Raw genomic sequence first — 14,392 nt, forward strand, 5'->3', positions numbered from 1 at the left:
TCTCCAGTACCATGTCAGCCTGCAGGCTGCCAAGTCCTTCCTCCATGATGATAATGAACTAAACCTCTGAACTGCAAGCAAATTAAATATTTTTCTTTTTAAGTGTTGTCATGGTCATGGTACCGATTTACAGCAGTAAAACCTCAACTAAGACAAGGTGAATTCTGTTAGCCTCAGCTGCTTCTATTCTTGGCACCCCATAGCTTTGCTATTAGTTTTAATTTGCTTCCTTCTCTGAGACTCTGTAGGGGGAGGTGCTGATAGTAAGGTCTGGTTCCCTAATTAGCTCTTGATTTGGTCAGTAAAGGAGGCTAGGAACCCATTACTGACCTGAAGGGACAGCTGGGATTTCTGGGTTGTGGGAGGAAGAGGAGACACAGGGGGGAAGAGAAGGGGCTTTTCTGTCAGGCTTTGAAAAGAACAGGAGGAAATAATTACGTAAATCTCAGGGAAGCTAGAACCAGTGGCCTCTGCCACTAGTGGATAGCCAAGGAGGTTGGCAGAAGCTAGCTGATACAGGCTATCTGATCCGTTTAGAGCAGGGGATTCTGGGCCCAGCAATTGTGCTAGTAGGCAAATTCTAAAGTAATAAAGCTATCTGAGTGTTTTTCATCTGTGGAGTAAAGGTGAGGAGCGGGGGAGGGACGGAGGAGGAGAAGAAGGAGGAGGAGGAGGGGGAGGGACGGAGGGGGGGGGGGGAGAGAGAGAGAGAGAGAGAGAGAGAGAGAGAGAGAGAGAGAGAGAGAGAGAGAGAGAGAGAGAGAGAGAGAATATGAATATGAATCCTGGTCAGTGATAGCAACTTGGCGAAGCTAAGCCAAGAGAAACTGGCAAGCCCGAAGTGGGCTTGGTGGCAGCTGATCTCAGACCTGAGCCATAGCTCCTGGGAAAGGTGGTAGAGTGCTTTTAAAATCACGTGCAACAAGCATCTCAGCTTTCCCCCTCATCTGTAACTGTTAAATATCTGCGTCTCACATCCTGAGTGCTGAGGATTGTGTATCTGGACATTTCGATTCATGGGCACCCTTTCCAAAGCAACAAGCTCTCTGTTCCCCAGGCTTTCCTTGAGGAAGTTTGATCCAACACCAGTTAGATGTGGATAAAATGATGCAGCCAAAGCACGGAGTAGGTGAAACTATGCAAATCAAACAAACAAACAAACAAACAAACAAGCAAACAGGACCCGACCCAACAAACTAACCAAGAACACTGGCTACAGAACCAACAAAACGAGTACCTTTTCAATCGTGACCGTATAGACTAAAGGGGGAGATTCAATTGAAGTAGAATTTTAAGATCTTCCTCCCAGAGCCACAGTTAAAAAAATCTGAAGCCAATTTTCTTGTACACGCTGTGAGGAGGAGACTGTTCTCTGTTTCAGACTCCTTTCTTCACATTTTATACGCAGGCCTGTGCCCACTTGTAATTTCAGAGACTGTTATTTTCAAAGATAAAGTTCGACGGCTTTACTCTCACTTCTAAGTCAGTGACTACACAACTTCATTCTGATATCTCCCCAGTCTGAATCACCCTCCGACCTGCTCCACTTTAATTCATAGTAAAACCCTTTCTGGGAATTAATTGCTAAGTAAAGACATCATGGCTGTAAATGGCTTCACGTTATAATAACATAGAGTCCTGTTGGATGGAGAGAAATATGTCAATAACCCATATAAGACAAAGTTTATAGCCTGCTAGTCTGTCAGCCAAATTGGGCACAGAAATGTTTTTTGTTTTGCCAAGCTTCACATTTTTATAAATATTTGAATTATAGTATATGCATAGAGATATGGAACACATTCAATAGTGAAACTGACACTCTACCAATCAGAAGAGCCTAATTGAAGATTGTTATCAATCTCCAAGAAAAAAGGAATAGGGGTAAGAGTGGAAAAGGTCAGGGTGATGACATTCTTATCAGGCGGGCAATTTTCTTTGAATAATGCTTTTAAATACTTATCCTACATGTCTGTTAAGACGGTCATGCTTTCTAGACACTGTTTGACACCTACAGCCATGGGGACCCTCTTTCACCTGAGTGTAAGGATGGTCTAGTGGGACAAATAGATGTGCACTTAGAAGTCTAATTAAAACACACAGCATCTCGAATGCTCCATTAAGCATTTTATGAATGCCCAAGAGCACCCCTGCCCATGTTTGGAGTGACACATTTTGGCTTGGCTGGTGACAATTAGGATTAGACCCAGGACACCGGAGAATACGCACTGCATCCCATATGGCCAAGTCTGTAGGTGGATTGTTCTCCTGGTGCTTGAAACTCAATGAAAAAACTCTGAGTAGGAATTAGACCAACTCGATGGAGAATACAAATGAACGCTCTATGAATGGAACTGCATTCTGTATGGCGACGTTATGGATTGGGTTCAACTGTCAGATGGCTATGTATTATTCATGATCAAACTCAGGGTAAAGATAACAGATGGCAAAGGCATATTCATGGTCAAATCATAGTTGTTAGATTAATTATAAATCTACATAAGAATTGGGTAATAATAATTTTGACTGCTCTCAAAAGAACCACCGTGCAGATCGCCTAATAAAAAAAGAATTTTAAAAATAAGATGCAAAGGTCATTAGGTGACGTTAAACACTTTATATTGCCATAAGTAATTTTCCAAAAGGACTCCCTGGTAGCACAAACCGTTTTGTATTTTGCTAACCTGTGGCTTGTTTGATATACACGGTGGTAACAGTGTCAGCTCTTTAAGGGAGGATAGATGATTTACATTTACCCAGAATGTCAGGGGACTAACTGAGCTCTGTGAGACACTAAAAATGTTTTTGTCTGCATCACCACAGCTCATCATGTATAATACAAAAAGGCGCTGAGCCCAGATCTACAAAACTGTAGTCAGCACCCCCGTGAGCTAGCTGTCTTGTAGCATCCTCTCTGAATCCTCCCTCTCTTCTCCACGTGTATCATTCCCTACACGCTGACCTGTACACACACAGTAGTGAGCTCTTTGGGTCTTGTTTCTTCCCACTGCTTCTTACTGTGAACAGCCCCCCAGGCCCTCCCACCCTGCAGCATCTTCTCCAGCTGGTTAAGTCAAGGTGCTGTCGTTAGGTGACCAGCTTCACGTATGTCCTCTGGGATGTGGTGCTTTATTATTGGCCCACATTTTTCTGTGTGATTTCCTGTGTTTCCCATACACACTGCACACATTCCTTGTATTAAATTCTCCTCCATTACTTTCTTTGAGGATGCCATCTGTTTCCTGCTAGGATACAGGCTGAAAACATCCCCTAAGCCCGGGTTTATAGTATCAGAGAACACCTTGGTGTGGCGGAACATGAAAATCCTGTCCATCTTCATTTAATTGATGAAGGAACTGAGGTGACAAATACTAGGGTTTTTCTTATTACTATGACAAGTTGGGAACTAGGATCCAGTTCTGCTTCCCCCCCCCCATTTTCATTTGTGCTCTCTCTCTCTCTCTCTCTCTCTCTCTCTCTCTCTCTCTCTGTGTGTGTGTGTGTGTGTGTGTGTGTGTGTGTGTGTCTAGTTTGGTGATTGAACCCAGGACCTTATGGAGTAAATCCTTTACCCAAGACTCTTGAATACATTCTCAAGACAGATTGCTCCATGTCACTTCCCCAAAAAAGATACCCATTGAAGGTTTAAATCCAGGATAATTAGCCATGAAGCTGACAAGCAGTATAATTTCCCATGTTTACAACAGCTTCCAGTCACGATATCGGCAGATCTATGAAGGGACTTGGTAAAGACGGTGGTAGATAAAATCCAGAAATGTCTACGTTTCTTGGAATAGTTATCAATACCTTGGTTAGTAGACTTCTTGAATTTTGCCTCAGCTAGTAAACATAACAAACAGGAAGAACATGAGGTGGAGACTTAGGTCCTCAGTGCTCAGTCAAAGATAGGTGGAGGGAATGGGCAAGGGGATGTTTGCATTGACGAGGGCCAGGTGTCACCTCACATGCATTCAGGGAAAACAATAGACAAAACAATTACCACAAATTGAATGCCTGTGTGCCAGGACCTGCTCTGAGGGATTTATGCTCATTATTTTATGTGATTCTAACCACAGTGCTATGGTCACGGGAGCATCCCAGTTGAGACCCAGATTTCAATGCGTATCTACTGGTATGAACAGAGAGCTCACAATGGTATTGTCCATCACTGAGTTAGGTGTTAGGGATAAACCTCAAAGAATAACCAAGGGATTCAGAGGATTGACATGTGACTGATGTGTTTGTGCCCTGGGAGAGATGGGCTGACGTCATAGAAGAGTCAGATGGCTAGAATATCATTTCAGGAGGGTTATGATCCCAAATGACAGTGTTCTTCAGGACTCAGGGCACAGAGGACACAGGCAAGAGACAGCGGTGAAATCTCAAAGGAAGGAAGGAATCACATAAAACCTTAATGACGGCTGGGAGTTAGCAGTCAGGGAGGGGTGATGTGTTTTGGGTAGAGTTCTTAGGTCTTGGTGTCCATATATCTTTAAAGGTTCGGGAAATGTTTTGCCATTATTTGATAAACCTGGTCTTTTTAATGTTTTCACCTGTAATAATTATGTGAACACTTTGGTGATGACTTGTATCCTGAAAATCTTGCAGGCTTTTAAAACCTCCTTCTTTCCCCTCCCTCTCTCCCTCCCTCTCTCCCTTCCTGCCTGCCTTCTTCTTTCCTTACATATTCCCTTCATGCTTTCATTTATTTGTTTCTTTCCTTTCTGAGCAGATCAATTCAGAAGACTTACCCCTTATTCCAGATTTCTTTCTTCTACTTGTTTCAGTCAGTTATAAGTTAAAGGAGCTCTCTACCTTCTCTACTTCTTTTGATGGAAGTTTTTAGTTCTAGGGTCTCTGATTGGTCCCTTTTATGCTGTCTCTTTGCTTAAGCACTTGAATTTAAGCACTCATTTAACAAAACAATAACAACTTTCCCTAACTTCAGAACTGAGGATGGGACTCAGTGCCTTGTGCTTGCTGGGCAAGTTCTCTGTCACTGAGATAAATTCCCAAACCTTTATCTACACTTTTTGTATACTGTTGTGAATAACTATTCCACATAATCTGTCATGTATTTAATAAGGTTTCTTCAATCTATTTCTGGAGAATTATTTTTCTCCTTCAGAGATCTGTTTCCTTTTGTAATTCCCACGTCCTTAGTTTGGTATCTGTCCATCCAGAACAGTGTTCACCTCTCTAATTGTAACAAGTAGCTTTTGTAGAAAAATATTTTTTTCATTAGATAAGATGTATGATGTCATTTGTAAGGGTAGCTCTGGGTTTGATGAGAGGAATTTCAAAGAAATGTGATTGGTTTCTCTTTAATGTCAACCGCTGTCCAGTAGTATAGACTGTAGCAGTTCATGAAAGTGTTTGTATGACTTTCAATAGGCAGAGACTTTTGAGGGAACGTGTCTTCAAGTTTCCCAGGGCTAGTTAAGCCTTCCTGCCACTCATGATGATCATTTCCAGTCTCAGGGGTATGTGGTGTGGTTAGGACTACACCCACCTCCGCCATGGGGCACACAGGTGATGTTCAGGGTTATGTCCACAGAAGCCATGGATTTTAAGTCATGTAATGTGAAAGAGATTTTAAACAGGACTTACAGGGTGACTGGATGGGGTTCTCAGGTCATGGTGTTGTCAGAACAGTTTTTTTTTTTATGACTCACTTGCACATGCGGTTCTGGCGTCTGTGATACTAAGAATCATGGGAGTTTTACAACTGTCCTGTGGAGTGGTAACAGTCGGCTCTGAGGCCCGTGGCACAGTGATCTACTGTGAGACTGGTATGGTACTGTCCTCACAGGACACGCACAAACAGCGGTAGGGCTTTTAAGACTAGCATCGGTGTTCCAAAGGGAGCTGCATAATAATTATTTTCTTGATTGCATTGAGACAGGTAGAGGTGACATTTGGGTTAATGATATAGATACTTAGGACTTTTGAGATAACAGATGGAGAAGAATCTACCAAATTTTCACCTTGAGGATTAAACAAAGGACGCTAGGCATTGTGGTTCGGCAGGTTCAGATCCTAAGTGGGAATGCCCTTAGTTTCAGCAGGGATATCTCTGCTGAGGAAGAAGATTTTGATATTGGCAATCTATCAACAATCTAGCAACAAGTTATGTGAAAATTCTCTTCTCCTGGTCTTTTAGGAACAAACTGGAGAATGACAAAACTTGTTGCAACAATAGTAGATGTAGTTCAAAAGTTGTAGAAACCTTTCCTAGCTTGCCGGTCAAATGTGCATGTTTGTTTGGATTGTGGTCACTGTTACTGTATCCCAGGATCTGTGAGCCTCTGCCAAGAGCCCTCTCCAGCTGTCCAGTGGCACAGAAAGAACAGGTAACAAAAGGAATCTATAGTAACATCTATAATTTCAAGGGAATCCTAAGAGATGGTCCCTAGATTAGGCCAGTGGAGCAAAGGCAATGATTTGGCCTGAGGCCATTGGGAATGTCTCTGGACTGTGAAAGGGTATTTCCTACATATGGAACAAGAAATGGACAGACACAAGAAAGTAGGGAATTATGGGAATATTCACTGTCTGAAAGTCATGAAAGGAGACTTTCTCTAATTTCCACGGGGTCAGACAGAGGAGTTCATTGTTATGGCCACAGTGGCCCTGGTGTTGAAGCTGCAGGGGCATGAGTGTCTTCTGTCTAATAAGACAGGTAGCTTTAGTGTTTCTCTCAGGGACAACCAGTGGACTCTTCCTTTCTAAGATGGTGATAGGCTCCTGCAGTAGTCTGTGCTTTGGTATGATTGGAGGTCCAAAGTTAGCACTTTCTTTGTAGCAGAAGGGTCACTTTAAGACCATTCAGCTCCACAAACTGGATTTAAAGCTTGTAGATACTGAGGGTCCCTGCTACAGTTAGCACTTCTTCTCTGTTTGTGCAGTGGGGTGCCTCGCCCCTTCTGTTTATCTTATGTCAGTAGAGTTGGGCTCTGCGGCTAGGAAGGAGTCAGAATGAGATACCCATTGCTTTGTTCTTTTGTTTAGAGTTCTAAGCACTTTGCTGGTTTCCAGGACTGCCAAAGTCTCGCTCTTCTTAAAATGTAACTCTTTTTTTTGCAGTTCTAACTTCTCTGGTACAGAATTATAGTTAATTCTGTGCATTGTTCTTGGTTCTCTTCCCATTTTCACATCCCCCCTCTATCCCACCTTCTCCCAGTTCCCTTCTGTTCCTTGTTGACCTCTCTTTGTCTAGATCTCACCCTTCTTTGTTTCCTTCCTCCTTTTCCCTCCTTCCCCTCCTTCTCCCATATCTCCCTGTTCCCTCCCACTCTTCTTTCTTATTTTTCCTTTACATCTTCCCCCATTTCCCATTTCTTTCTTTTACTCTCTTTCTCTCATTATCTTCCAATCCCCTGCCACCCCAAGTCATCTCCCCCCACACCCCATTCATTATCCTCTCTCCTTCCTCCTTCCCGGTTCCTTCACTTTCTTCTAACCTTCCAGGACTGTGCTCCCTTTCCTGTTCCATATCCTAGTTTATAGGAGAAACCAAAATATTTTTCCAACTAAGTGAAAACTATTTTTATAGTTTGATATTATAAGCAGTTGCCATCTCTTTTAAACTAGCACCTGTATTTTAATTCTTCTGTTCATAAACTTCCAGTCCTGAGCTGGGCAGTTGTCCAGTAATTTAACCCCTTTGGATGACTTGACCTTGAGTTTAGCTTTGACTGTGCGACACAGTAGGATCTTGCAGGGCTTTTTGAACCTTACACCATCCACAGGACAGGTGTCTTGAGGAATGGAGAAGCAGAAAGTGCTCTGGTTTTGGTTGCATCTATCTCTCTGTGTGCATTAAACTGTCTAGAATGTTATTTAAAATATTGAATGAAAGAATGAAGCATTTGGCTATTCCTTATAACTGAGTCTAAATCTTCATGAAACAACAGCAACCATACACATTAATTTTCATGCTTTCCCGATTCCTCTTTCTTCTCTACTGCATTAAACCTAGAAAGAAAATGTAGGCTATAAACTATTCCATTGATTTCAGAACTCAGCAATCTTTGGCTATCACCCACAGTGGAGTTTGAAAAACAATACTGTAGAAGATTTAACCAAAAATCCATTTTTTTCTTAGCATTTTGCCATGACAAAAATATAAAACAAAACAAATAAAAACCAAAACCAAACCAACCAACCAACCAAACAAAAAACCCACCAGACTAAGAACAAAAACAGTTGCACCAGAAGGATACATTTTTGAAGTGCTTCCTAGTCACATAAGGGTGGCTAAGGACAGAAGCTGATTTCCAGGGACTTGCTTCATCAAGAGAACAGCATCATCATTGTTTTTAAAAAAAGTTATGTCTACACAGCTATGTGGTGATAAACCACTCAATCACATTGTATACAGGGTTTAGAAGTTGTTAGACAGCTGTATAAAGTGCTTTTTCTCACCTACAAGACACCTATTTTCAACTCAAACCAATCAGGGTTATTACTCTGGCCAAAACAAATGACATGGTAGATATTGCTGATCACCAATTCCCCCAAAGGCTACCTAGAATATAGAATGTTGAAAGGAGAGAAAGCTACAAGGCAAATGCTTTTTTTTTTGTGTGTGCTGGGGAGTAACTAGGAGCAAACATCACTTTAGTCTGAGGAAGGAAGCACTTTATGTTAGCACCATTGCGATATGTATCTCTGTCCTGAACATATGAGAAGGAACACAGACTTGATACTCTGTCATTACAATGATGAAAGTATCATAACTGTTTCAGGTGAGATAGCTCAGTGGGTAAAGACTCTGCTGTGCCAGCATGAAGAGCTAAACTTGGATCGCTAGGACCCAGGAAGCAGAATATGGTAGTCCACATATGTGATAACAGTACTCCGGTAAGGAGATGGGAGTCAGGGACAGGAGGATTCCTAGAAGCTCAGGACCAGCACTGACATCCACAGTGATGAACAACAAGAGACCCTGTCTCAAGCAGAGGAAGACGAAGGCTAACACTTTGTTCTGGCCTCCCCATAAGCACTGTGAATCCACGGGCACAGAAACACGAGTACACAACGCTTAAAAAGCAAGCAAACAGAAATAAATCTTTCAAGTGTTTATTGGTTTGGAACAAAACTGGTACTCTGAACATTAGAACCAAGAAAATAAATAATAAAGGAAGAGGAGCCTTAAGTGAAATACTCACCATCTCTGTGGGGTGCAGTTTGAACCTGACTACGTCTATGTCTGCTACAGTCTACTAATGCTCTGCTACTGTAGGAGAGATGCTATTCTACTTCTGTGTGCCTTGCAGCATTTAACATTGAGTCCAATGCACAACCAAAGCCCAACAAGTATATGTGGTTGGTTGCAAACTTTTGCCTTCCTCAGTATTTGAGCCACATGCCTGTTTCACTATAGAGGAAAATCTACCACTTAGAACCAGGTTCTAAGCCTCAATGCAAAGAAACAGTGTTCACATGCAACAAAGAAAACACATCAACACCCTTGTGTTTGGAAGGAAAATAGAAGCTATGTCCCACAAACAGTAGAATTTGATTAGTAGTAGAGAAAATAATATTTTTCAACAAACTAGGCTCTCTCACTTTTCTTTTCAAAACCAAAATACAAATCAATATTTGTAATGTTTACAAGTTGAGTATGAGTAGAAACTATTTCAGACTTGTGCTACTGACTCAACGCAAACTAGAATTTTGAACACATTGCTTAAAGTTCCAACTTTATCAGGGAACTCTGCAAGCTGAAGCTTTGACAAGAGGTATCCTGGCTAGTTATTGTAAAATTGATACAAGCTTGAATTATACGGGAAGAGGAATCTCAATTGAATAAAAGTCTCTATCAGATTTTCTGTCAGTGGAGCATTTTCTTGGTCAATATTTGATATGGAGGGCACAGCTCACTGAGGACAGTTTTACCCTTGGGCAGGTGATCCTGGGTGGTATAAGAAAATAGACTGAGGGAGCCATGGCATATGAGGCAGTAAGCAGAACTCCTCTGTGGTCCCTGCTCCCATGCTTCCACTCAGTTTTCTGCTCTGGCTTCCTTTCATTTAAGTCTGTAAAGTGAAATTAAACTCTTTTTTCCCCCAATTGTTTTTAGTTATGGTGCCTTATCAAATAATAGAGACCATAAGACAGGGGGTGAAACTATAAATCTGTGACCATAAAGATAAGTATTTAGTATGCAGTTAGGAATTGCACTTGAAATTTACAGACGAATGAATGGAACTAGAAAAGATCATCGTGAGTGAGGTAACATATTCTCAAAAGAACACACATTGTACGCACTCACTGGTCAGTGGATATTAGCCCCAAAGCCCAGAATACCCCAGATACAATTCACAGACCGTATGAAGCTCAAGAAGAAGGAAGATCAAAGTGTGGATGCTCCAGTCCTACTTAGAAGGGGGAACAAAATAATCACACAAGGTAGAGAGTGGGAGAGTCTTGGGAGGAAGAGAGGATGGGGGAGAGAAAAAAAGGGGGCAGGATCAGATGTGGGAGGAGACAGGAGAGATGTACAGAGGGTTAGGAAATTGAACAGAGGTGTGTAGCAATGGGAGATGGGGAACTGGGGTAGACAACAGAAAGTCTCAGACACCAGGAAATTTTGTAAGAGGCTCCCAGGACCCAATGGAGATGACATTAGCTAAAGTACCCAACAAAAGGGAGAGAAAACCTGTAGAGACCATATCCAGAGGTTAGGTATGGCCCTTGGTTGAGGGATGGGGCCATACACTCTTCTCAAAATTTTAACCCAGAATTGCTCCTGTCTAAAGGAGCTACAGGGACAAAGAGTAGAACAGAGACTGAAAAAAGTCCATTCAGAGACTGCCTCACTTTGGGATCCATCCCATATGCAGCTACCAAACCCAGTCACTATTGACAGGAGCTAGATATGGGTGTCCCCTGAGAGGCTTTGCCAGAGCCCTGCTGATACAGATTAAGATGCTTGCAGTTAACCATCAGACAAAGCACAAGGACCCCAATGGAGGAGTTAGGGAAGGGACTGAAGGAGTTGAAGGGGTTTGCAACTCCATAGGTAGAACAACGATATCAACCAACCAGAACCCCCAGAGCTCTCAGGGATTAGACTACCAATGAAAGAGTGCACATGGAGGAACCCATGGCTCCAGCCACATATATAGCAGAGGATGGCATTGTCTGGCATCAATAGGAGGAAGCCCTTGGGCCTGTGAAGTCTTGATGCTCCAGCATAGGGGAATGGGTGGTGAGGTGGGAATGGGTAGGTGGGTGAGTGGTCACCTTCCTAGAAGTGGGGTGGGAAAAGGGGATTTTGGATGGGAAACCGGGAATGGAGATAACATTTGAAATGGGAATAAATAAAATAACCAATACAAATTACAAAATAAAAGAAAAGTTGCCATATTGGGTTCTCCTCTAAAACCCATGGCATCACTAGCCACATATAGTTGACTGAGTTAAAATACCAGGCCTGATTTCTCTCCTGTTAAGCAGGCCTTCAGTTCAGTTTGACACCTACTGTTTACCCCCAAGATATAGCCACATTTTAATGCACTGTAAGGGGCATCACTCCATGCTGGTCATCGCCTTGGTTCATAGACATCGTAGCTTTGTATGGCTAGCGATTGTTTCCCTCTTTTAGCAGTTTGCATAGACCCATCATATTCTCTTTATTACAAATGAGCTATAGTATCCCGGGCATTCTGAGGTTTTGAGTCAATAAAGCTCTGTGAGTTCTTTTGACTTGTCCTTTCATGATTATGTGAGTTATATTGGTACATAGGTTTCTTTTATGAATTGAATACTTGCCAATTATTGTCTTGTCACACGCTAGTTTTATATTACTTATTTTGGCTCCATTTAGAACTAAGATTAAATAAATAATAGTGCCCTCTCATGTATATTTACATTTTTAAACTTTTCTTCTACATTTTTTATCTCTTTGTGCATGGTTAATTTCTCAGTATCTGTCCTTTGGCCCACCATTTCTATCTGTCCTCGCTTAAAAAAATTAGTTGCTATCTTTAATAATTCAGCTAAGATATCTGTGACTTGAGTTTTAGTTTGTTTTTAATCTATATAAACTGATTTCTTCTACAAATCTGTGTGTATGACTTGAGGCTGTCACTATTCCCTACTTGCTATTAACTTGTTTAACTAAACTAGCATGCAAAACCTAAAATATTTTAAAGAAATGAAAGCAAAGAAAAAAATGTATTATAAGTACACATCTTGTAATATTCTAGACATTTATACAAGGAAAATATTGCTTATTTGAAATTCAAATTTATCTGGCTGCCTTATGTTTTTATTTGCTAAATCTGGTAACTCTAGGAAATGTCAAATCCCCGTATGGAATAATCTGACTTCATTCTTACTCATTACCAAACACTGAAAGAGATATTTGGCTAGTTTTCGGTAACCATGGGTTTTAAGATTTAAATGTGTCAGTAATAAATACTGAATTCTTTACATGTGTCCTAATTTGTCAGCTTAGGGGGGCCTCCCATCCTAAGTCACCTGTGTGTTATGGACTGCATGTGACCCGTGCACATTTTATACTTTTTAAACGCTCATCAACTAAGCAACAGTATTCCAATAATTTTTAAAATACATTTATTTATTTATTTATTTATTTATTTATTTATTTATTTATTTAATACATGACCTAGTAATACATTTCATCGATATAAAGATGAGTTGATAATGAGAAAAACGTTATTATGTCTATCTAAAAGACAAGGACTTATAATACTTTCTTTAAATTTTCAAAGGCATTTGGAGACATTCTGCATCTCATGGCTTTGCAATGCAAAATTCACGCTGATGGCTTTGGAGCCTGACAAATGATTCCTTGTCTCAGACTTTCCCAGTGGGTCTCACATTGTCAGCACTGGGAACATAAAGGAGAAGTGATCCTCTCAGTAGTGCTGAGTTCTGCAGAGCACTGTGCACTCTCGAGCCTCAGGGGTCCTCTGAGGACATCTTGAGAGTGAAGTCTGTCCCCACTGGGATGCAGGGAGCTTTGCTTGTAACTGTGCTATGGATTTAGGTTTTACAAAAAGATTTTGCCCAAAGAAAACATTCTATTGCTTGGCCACTTAAAAAACAAATTTGGGGAGACACCGCCGGAACCTGAAGGAAACAGACCGGATAAACAGTTCTCTGCACCCAAATCCCGTGTGAGGGAGAGCTAAACCTTCAGAGAGGCAGACAAGCCTGGGAAACCAGAAGAGACTGCTCTCGGCACACACATCTCGGACGCCAGAGGAAAAAGCCAAAGACCATCTGGAACCCTGATGCACTGAAGCTCCCGGAAACGGCGGCACAAGTCTTCCTGGTTGCTGCTGCTGCAGAGAGCCCGTGAGCAGCACCCCACGAGCGAACTTGAGCCTCGGGACCACAGGTAAGACCAACTTTTCTGCTGCAAGAAAGCTGCCTGGTGAACTCAAGACACAGGCCCACAGGAACAGCTGAAGACCTGTAGAGAGGAAAAACTACACGCCCGAAAGCAGAACACTCTGTCCCCATAACTGACTGAAAGAAAACAGGAAAACAGGTCTACAGCACTCCTGACACACAGGCTTATAGGACAGTCTAGCCACTGTCAGAAATAGCAGAACAAAGTAACACTAGAGATAATCTGATGGCGAGAGGCAAGCGCAGGAACCCAAGCAACAGAAACCAAGACTACATGGCACCATCGGAACCCAATTCTCCCATCAAAACAAACATGGAATATCCAAACACACCAGAAAAGCAAGATCTAGTTTCAAAATCGATTTTGATCATGATGCTGGAGGACTTCAAGAAAGACATGAAGAACTCCCTTAGAGAACAAGTAGAAGCCTACAGAGAGGAATCGCAAAAATGCCTGAAGGAATCGCAAAAATCCCTGAAAGAATTCCAGGAAAACATAAATAAACAAGTAGAAGCCCATAGAGAGGAGACACAAAAATCCCTGAAAGAATTCCAGGAAAACATAAATAAACAAGTAGAAGCCCATAGAGAGGAGACACAAAAATCCCTGAAAGAATTCCAGGAAAACACAATCAAACAGTTGAAGGAATTAAAAATGGAAATAGAAGCAATCAAGAAAGAACACATGGAAACAACCCTGGATATAGAAAACCAAAAGAAGAGACAAGGAGCTGTAGATACAAGCTTCACCAACAGAATACAAAAGATGGAAGAGAGAATATCAGGAGCAGAAGATTCCATAGAAATCATTGACTCAACTGTCAAAGATAATGTAAAGTGGAAAAAGCTACTGGTCCAAAACATACAGGAAATCCAGGACTCAATGAGAAGATCAAACCTAAGGATAATAGGTATAGAAGAGAGTGAAGACTCCCAGCTCAAAGGACCAGTAAATATCTTCAACAAAATCATAGAAGAAAACTTCCCTAACCTAAAAAAAGAG

Source organism: Rattus norvegicus, chromosome 6, assembly GCF_021556685.1.
Source record: "Rattus norvegicus strain SHRSP/BbbUtx chromosome 6, alternate assembly SHRSP_T2T, whole genome shotgun sequence".
In the NCBI taxonomy this organism is placed as follows: Eukaryota; Metazoa; Chordata; class Mammalia; order Rodentia; family Muridae; genus Rattus; species Rattus norvegicus.